Below are 8,890 nucleotides of genomic sequence, written 5' to 3' on the forward strand. Positions count from 1 at the left end.
TAACAAATCAGGTACTCACTGCACTCTTGGTGTCACAGCTTTGCTCTGTTGCTCCTTAAAGGATAAAGACAACTTGAGTAATATACTGATAAATGGAACAAAAATAAAGCAATTAAGAGCTCCAAAGTGTTTTAGCATCAAAACTTTTTCCAACACATCCACATGTACCAAAATATTATTGGACAAGTGCTAGATACACATAAGACATACTTATAGGTGCAGATAACTTAATCAACGAAACAGTTAATCAACATTAATCAGAATTTCTTTTAAAAATGGTTTCTTTAACTCAAAAAGGAAAAACTAAATAAACAAAATAGCTCTTGTTAAAATAGTTAAACAAAAGCAAATTAATTAAACTACTTAAATCTTATTCATTCAGTGGCAACCATGGATTCAAACTTATTTGAAGAAGTTTGTATTTAAAATGTATATAAGGAGTAAAATTAATGTCTGGAGTCTATATATATGTACAGTGCTTACTGCTAAAGCTGACAGTGACAAATTATGCTGCTGAAAAGGTTATTTGAAGTAATGAAATATGATAATTCCACTCACTGGAAAAGATGCTACCGATATGATGATCAACGACCCCCCTGCCACTGGGTAAGAGTCTCCTTTAAACGAACTTGCTCATACCTAAAACAGCCTATTAGGGGGAAAAAAATGTTGTGATTTGGCGCTATATAAATAAAATTGAATTGAACTGAATTGTATTGAATTACTGTTAGTCTCCCTATCAGAATCACAAGCAACAGAGATCAGTTTTAGGATTAAAGTTACTTGCTTCCTTTCCTCTTGTGACAACAGAGGAGCCAAGTATTGTTGCTTGTTTGCTAACAAAGATCTTGTTTATGGAAATGAGCCTTAAAATTTAGCCCCAAACCAGGGGTGATTCTAGGCTTAAAATGTAGGTGGACTCAGCTCCCAATCATAATATCATACATGCAGTGTCTATCAATTAATATCAATGGAATATGCTGTTTGCAAATGTAATCAACCCTTTTTACATTTTCAAATCTCAATTTGATTAGATGAACATTTCAATATTGCCTTCAAAAGCAACCTAATTAGTTAGATGACCTGTTGTCATGGGTGAATAATTTCAGAGATTTCAATCTAATCCACCCGTTGTAAGGTGGAGCCTTTAGTTATCAAACCCAAGGCAAAGGCTCTGTTATTGAAGAGGTTAAAGAAAAATTTATGGTAAAGCAGATAAAATGAGAAACATGCACAGCATTATTTCAGTCTCTTAATCACAAAGAGGCAGTCCACCAAATAATCAAGTGGTATTGTTCAGTGCAGAAACTAAAAAATCATGCTGCCACTCCACAGACCTGTACATGGAGGAAACTAGCAGAGTGTTTTTTATATTAAAGTTTCTGGAATCATACAAACCCGGCCTTTATTATGCAGACTCAGCATGGAGCATCACGAGAATAAATTTGTAGTCCGTCACATCAGTGTAGTGGCATCCATCCTGTTCAGCCACATTTAGAGTGATATGAATCCTGTAAAATGCTGCCATTCATATCAATATGCTGTGTGGAGAATGTCCACTGGTATTTTTAAGTAAGTGTACTACTGAAAAGCACGCAAAGCATCCATGAAATTCAGGAAAAACTACTTGTCTATTACAATGTTAGTTTTCCTATATTTCAGTTAAAATGTGTCTTTCTGCCAGCTAGTGTCAGAAAATAATACTAAAATACAATATTATTAATACTATTACTATAGTAATTTTTAGGAGTGTTCTGGTGAAATCTGGGGATCAAGCAACCACAAAAAGGGTCTGAACTCACCTATGCCCCAAACATTATGTGGCATGTTTTAACTTTGCAGAAAGGTTTGAAGCCGTGCTGAAAGAGATGTGAGCTATTAATGTCCCAAGGTTTATAAATTAAAGTATCACTCATGGAAACAGGTGGCACATAAAATGAAAGCAAATTAATTTCTGCAACAACCTCAAAAGCAATGCAGAAAGCCACAGAGTCCCACTGGAGTATATTCCTATTCCACTTTATGCTGAACAGTCACATCAGCTACATTTCCATCACAAATATGTGCAAATGTATAAAAATAGTGTATATGATGGATGCTAAAACGATGTGCTTAATGCCCCCCACCCCTCCGCGACTGACATTTGCTCCTTCTATGCCTGACACTGAAGCTGACACGTCATCGACACATCCCAGCTGACAAGGTGATGCTTTTATTGTTTACACATTAGCTGACACGTATGTACACATTATTTCTGTAACTCCATGAAAAGCCTTCCATTAAACCAAAATGCTGCAGCAAGAGTACCAACAGGGACTAGAAAGAGAGAGCATATTTCTCCCATACTGGCTTCCCTTCATTGGCTCCCTGTTAAATACAAAATTGAATTCAGAATCTGGCTTCCACTTACAAGATCTTAAATAATCTTATCTTAATGACCTTGTAGTACCATATCACTCTATTAGAGCACTTCGCTCTCGCACTGCAGGCCTACTTCTTGTTCCCAGAGTATTTAAAAGTAGAATGGGAGGCAGAGCCTTCAGTTTTCAGGCCCCTCTTCTGTGGAACCAGCTTCCAGTTTGGATAAAGGAGACAGACACTATCTCTACTTTCAGATAAGGCTTAAAATTTCCTTTTTGCTAAAGCATATAGTTAGAGCTGGACCAGGTGACCCTGAATCCTCCCTTAGTTATGCTTCAATAGGTGTAGGCTGCTGGGGGATTCCCATGATGCATTGAGTGTTTGTTCTTCAGTCACCTTTCTCACTCACTATGTATTAACAGACCTCTCTGCATTGAATCATATCTGTTATTAACCTCTGTCTCTCTTCCACAGCATGTCTTTTATCCTGTCTTCCTTCTCTCACCCCAACCGGTTGCAGCAGATGGCCCCGCCCCTCCCTGAGCCTGGTTCTGCCGGAGGTTTCTTCCTGTTCAAAGGGAGTTTTTCCTTCCCACTGTCGCCAAAGTGCTTGCTCATAGGGGGTCATATGATTGTTGGGTTTTTCTCTGTATGTATTATTGTGGGGTCTACCTTACAATATAAAGCACCTTGAGGCGACTGTTGTGATTTGGCGCTGTATAAATAAAATAAAATCGAATTGAATTATTGTAAGGTAACACCTGAACTGCCACATTAAATACATTTTTTTTTGTGGTTTCAGTCCGTCATCCTCAAATAAGAGACCCATCAGAGAGGATCTAGTTAAAAGAGGATCAGCTGTTAGAAGGAAAAACACTTGTTGTTGAATTTACTTTTCTTCAGTTTACTGTCTACGTCCAATGATACGACTGCCTGGCTCCTGATTACCCTGATATTTATCTCTTGGCTCATCTCAATTTCTGCCTGCCCCAGAGGTAAAAGATGGATGGCACCTGCTAACACCGGCCCACCGGCACAGCTGTCAACAGCAAGAACTTCATCACAGCCCAGGACTGTTTTCCCCCCAGCTCCTGGGCTGTAGTCTTCTGTGTGAGTACGAGTGTGTCTGAGAAAAAAAGAGACAATCAATAAAAGTGTCAGAAAGCAGGGGAAAGAGCAAAGACGAATGATTTTTCTCCCAAGTTGAGGATTAGATGAAAAAGGAGCATGTATTAGTTTCAGGAAAGCAATGTGATACATCTTGTATGGGGCAATCAATAGTTTTACATCACCATCTTACTGCATCAATACAGTCAGTGCGCTGAGGTTAACTTAGCCTCTGCTGGAGGATTTCTTATCACACATCTACCCGCAAGTGCATCTGGATCTGCAGAAAGAGTTGACCTCCTCAGCCGATCATATTTACTACAACAACTTCAGCATATTTTCATGACATATTCAAATATTTGTACCTTCATACTGTAAAAGGTTTCATGTCCAGGTGTTAAAAATGGACTATATTAGAAAAGTATTATGACACAGGAAAGCCTGTTCTCAAGGTTCTTCTGCAGGTAAAAAGACCTTTCAATTTTTGTTTTCCTGTTATACAGCATCACAGACATCACAATGGTGCAGTTTTGCCATGGAAACTATGACACATCCCATAATACGGATGCTCACATAAAAAAGTAAAAAGAAAAAGAACATTTTATTATTGAATGACCCAACAAGATTAAATGTGACTCGATCTATGGTGCTTTATTATCAGTATATAACATTTGACACTTGAGATTTTAGAAAAATATGATTAGTTACTTTTTTACATGTACTCGCAGCTGCCTGGTTAAATAGGAACTGTTAGCATAAAGCTCGTAAAGTGAATAAGAATATTCAGATAGCAAACATGCAGATTACATGTTTCCCAAACTGGAGAACTTTGTCTTTAACAGATACATCATTCAAATGAATAAATAACGTGATGTACAGGGGCACATGGGCAAAATGCAGATTTTAGCTCATATAAATAGAAGTTCTTGTAATCTTGCTATATAAATACAATGCAAAAATTTCAATTTAATGGAATCTGGTCAAATAAAATTGACCTGATTTGCAGAGGTGTGGACTCGAGTCACATGACTTGGACTCGAGTCAGACTCGAGTCATTAATTTTATGACTTTAGACTTGACTTGAAAAAATGTTCTAAGACTTGTGACTTGACTTGGACTTTTACACCAATGACTTGGGACTTGAATTGGACTTGAACCGGTTTATTTGAAAAGACTTGATATTTTACCCCAAATATAAAATTTAACATGCATATTATATAGAGATTGAAAATGTGACGTCATTCACGGGTAGAACCGCAAAGGATTCTGGGAACTCGTGGCAAGCGGTACTAACGCACGCAGGCTTTCAATTGAAATCAGTCACACAGCGATAAAAAGAAACACAAAAATGTCAAGAAGCTGTTGTATTATTAACTGCAATAGCCGGTCGCATGACAGCCACGGGAAGCCGACGGGTAAAGAGATCGGTTGGTCGTTGAAGAGAAATTGTTCGAGCCATGTTTCCAAAGTAACAAAGACGCGACGGATGGCCTGGATTGCAGCCATTCAAAGATCAAATATAACGTCCCAGAACACTCCAGCTCACAGGTTAGTCTGCTCCAAGCATTTACACGAAGGTCAGTGTTTTTTAGTAGTTAATACGTCATTTTCATAACATAATTGGTGATATAGGTTACAAGCAAGTCTGGCACTGAACAGAAATTGTCGCGCTATGCTCCTTTATTTATTGTGCATAAATAGTGAATTGTCCTGACACAATATTGCGTTTCGCTTCTGTTATTATGGTACATTGACAAAAACATATACTTTTATTCACAGGATAAAACAGGTTTTTTGTATCACTAATTGCCCAGTACGATTACAGCATACAATATTGTTGTCACTGCTACATTTCTGTGATGCTACCAGAAATTATTTCCACTACTAATTAATTACCGTTGAGCTCAAAGGTCCTATTAATAAACGGTTAACGAATGTGTATTTATGACGACGATTTGTGAGACTGGTAAACTTATGATACGTACGATGGTCTTTCGTTCTACACCGTGCATTTCAAGGTCCTGTACCCATCCGTCGGTAAACTGTACCTGAGCTTGTTGCAGTGACCTGAAGTTACTAAACTTCATGAGTGTATGCACTCACTCCAAGAACCGTATAATTATAAATATGCATATAAATATGCTACAATGAGATAGCTGACTTTATCTAACTAGCAAATGTTTTCCAGGCTACGTTGGTGATTCAGTTTTTTTTAATGTGTATGATATTTTTGTCATGCGATTTTAAAGCCGGTCCTACAAGCGCATCCAAGAATAACATGCAGCTTATCTCAGAACTGTCGGTGAAAATTATTCTTGGAGCTAAGTTTAATTGAGCTGCATTTTATAGAGGTGCAATTTCACAATTTGTGTATATTTTCTAAGTTCACTATTTTGTCATGTGTTGAGAAAAACACAGATTAAAAAATTACATGGTCTAATATTTACATTTAGCATAACTGCAACATTATTTTTTCGTTTTTCTTTTTTTTAAAGACTCGAAAGGACTTGAAATTCAAAGTTTCAGACTTGTGACTTGACTCGGACTTTTACACCAGTGACTTGAGACTCGACTCTGACTTGCCTGACATTACTTGAGACTTGACTTGAGACTTGAGGATAAAGACTTGAGACTTACTTGAGACTTGCAAAACAATGACTTGGTCCCACCTCTGCTGATTTGTATACTTTCAGATTAAACCAAGCACATTTTCCTTAATGACTAATTATTTAAATGAATAAGTCTTTGATTTGATATATTTCAATTGGATTTTACTCAAAATTATCGCTTCACATTTAATTAGGGTGAAAAATTGCTTTTTTGAGTGTAGGCAGAGGTGCACATCTGCATCAGGTGAGGAATGGCCTTTAAAAAGCTATTGTGCAAAGCCCATGCTGCAGCTCAAGCTTTCCTCTCTGCATTCTGAACTCATCTCAGCAGTGACAAGAGGAGCATCGTGACTCAGCACAGACCTCTGTGGTGAGGAGTAATGCAGAGAGCGTGTCAGAGGGCTGACTTATTGAAAATTCAAGAGTTTTTGATCAATGTCCCCGGCAGCTCTGCAGGCCTGTGGTCCACGGGTCCGCCTGTCCAGCCGTCCTTTATTTGGCTGCGATGCTGCTCTGTGCGTGCTGAGCTCTGTTGTCAGCAGATTCTGTTGTTTGTGGAGGTGCATACATAATTGACCCGCTCGCCTGCTCCTCCTCCGCTGCCCTCCCGAGCCCCCATCCTCTGAGATAAAGCTGTAAATGCTCAGCAGTATACAGCCCACCTTCCCTGCTCTGTTTGCTGGGACTCGGCAAGAACGTGATTACATTTCCTCTTTTAAGTGAGTTAAATAGTGAGATACCACACTCCTCAGTGTCCTTGTCACCGTGTGTGCTGACATCCTGAGTGGACACTCAGTTGGTGCGTGGGTTTCACAGACACACAAGTTTTTTTAAATGTGCATCCCAGTTTTCAATTTCACAAGATATGGAGGTAAAACATGAAACTGCTTTCTGCAAGCTCAAGATGGACACTTTTTATTCCTTGTTTCCCTCTCTCCTATCCCCCCCCCCCCCCCCACACCACCACCACCATGTCTTGCCCCCCCCCTCTCTCTTTCTCTCTCTCTCACACCATTGCTATATATAGACTTCTGCATTGCAGATGTCCCAGAGCCCTGCAGTTCTGGAGGAGCTGCTGAAGAGTCCCAGCCAAAATTTGGGCTGCCTGACACAGAGAGGCCAGGCGAGCGGAAACAGCAGACTGGCTGTGCACCACAGGAAGGGCGACAGTCGTAGCATGACAGGAACAAACACAGTAACACGGCACATGTGCAGCGAATGTCCACGGCAACACTCTGCACCAAGGATAATGCCCTTCACTCGCCCACCCACCCTTCAAATCACCGCAGTCCTAATCTTTGGGTGGGCGGGTGTGTGAGTGTGTGGTGTGGTGATTTTCTGAACCATTTTCCTTCTTTTAGTGATTTGAGAGAATTTCTAGGTCACAGCTTAATTTAAAAAGAAAAAGGATACACAGTGAATCATTAAACTTTTTTTTTAAACAGCATGCTCTCCTTTCCACAAGTCATGGTAAATGACTGCAATAAATTTAGATCAGTTTAGATACACACATCAATGGTGCATCTGGTAAAACAAAATATCCGTATAACCATACAAACAACAACAGATAGAGCATGAAGTGAAGCAAGGCAGGCGCTGAAGAACCAAATGCCACAAAATCAATGCAGAATTTAATGACTGAGCATCGATCATCAACACACATCATTAGTATTGATTAACAAACAGAATGTCAGTAAAATGAAATGTGTTGTATTTCTGTTATATTCTGGGATACTTCAAAATATTAGACATAAAAGATACTTCATCTAGTCATGGCTAAATGTTATTATCAACTTTCTTCCACAATTGTGTGCAATTCTATTCTATTCTATTCTATTCTATTCTATTCAAATGGAAAAACAAAACTTTTAAAATTGATTGTCTCTTTCTGGTTTTAAAGGAAATTGCAGCACAGAGCCTGTCAAAAACAAGGCAATTCAAGTCATAAAACACTGGGGCGAGATATAAAAGAGACACAAGCTAATAAAGAAAGACACGTATAAAGACGAGTTATGAGAATTCAACTAAATTAGGAGATAAAAATAAGCCAGACGTGCCTCCAGGCGAGACATGGCTGAAGCAAATGAGAAGAAGCTTCAGTTCCTCCGTTTAGTCGCTAATCTGTCGTTTAGAATTCTTTGAACATCTCCTGTACAGGTGTACATTTAATCTCTTATAGCTCACTCCTGTGGTTTCTACAATACAAAGGCATGCAAAAAATCTGTGATGGTTATGCAAATCAGTGCAGCAGTGGCACCTACTGATATATTCCAGTATTAAGCAACAAGGTTTAGAGTCAGGTAGGCTGTTGCTAAATGCAAACTGCCTCTGCATGATCATCCTAAATAATGCTGGTCTGCATCGCAGCTCTGCTCATGTGCAGACAGTGAACACTCAACAGTATAATACCACATCCTATTGAACTGTTATATTTGGGCTGCACCGCTTGTTCCACGTCTGCTGCAACAGCAGCGAGCCATTAAGTATTTATAAGAGCTGGATGTCGTCAGCTCCACAGAGCTGAAACGCAGGCACACATGCTTCCAGCGAGCGTTTGCTGCCACTTGGTGTTAAAGGTGCAAATTACAGATAATTGTAAAGAGGTGGAAACTGCCTTACATGTTCTGTCTAATAAGTCCTCTAGACATGAGTCTGTCTCTGTTTTTGTTTGTCTAAAATGGACACACAGTGTATGTTCAAATTCTGTTTTTCTTTCAGATTTTTTGTTGTTGAAAAAAAGTTTGGAAAATGCTAATATTTGCGTAAGATTGTAAAGCATGGTCATTTCTTTTATTGTTAAACATTTTTTCCTT

The sequence above is a fragment of the Astatotilapia calliptera genome, chromosome 12 (assembly GCF_964374335.1).
Source record: "Astatotilapia calliptera chromosome 12, fAstCal68.1, whole genome shotgun sequence".
Lineage (NCBI taxonomy): Eukaryota > Metazoa > Chordata > Actinopteri > Cichliformes > Cichlidae > Astatotilapia > Astatotilapia calliptera.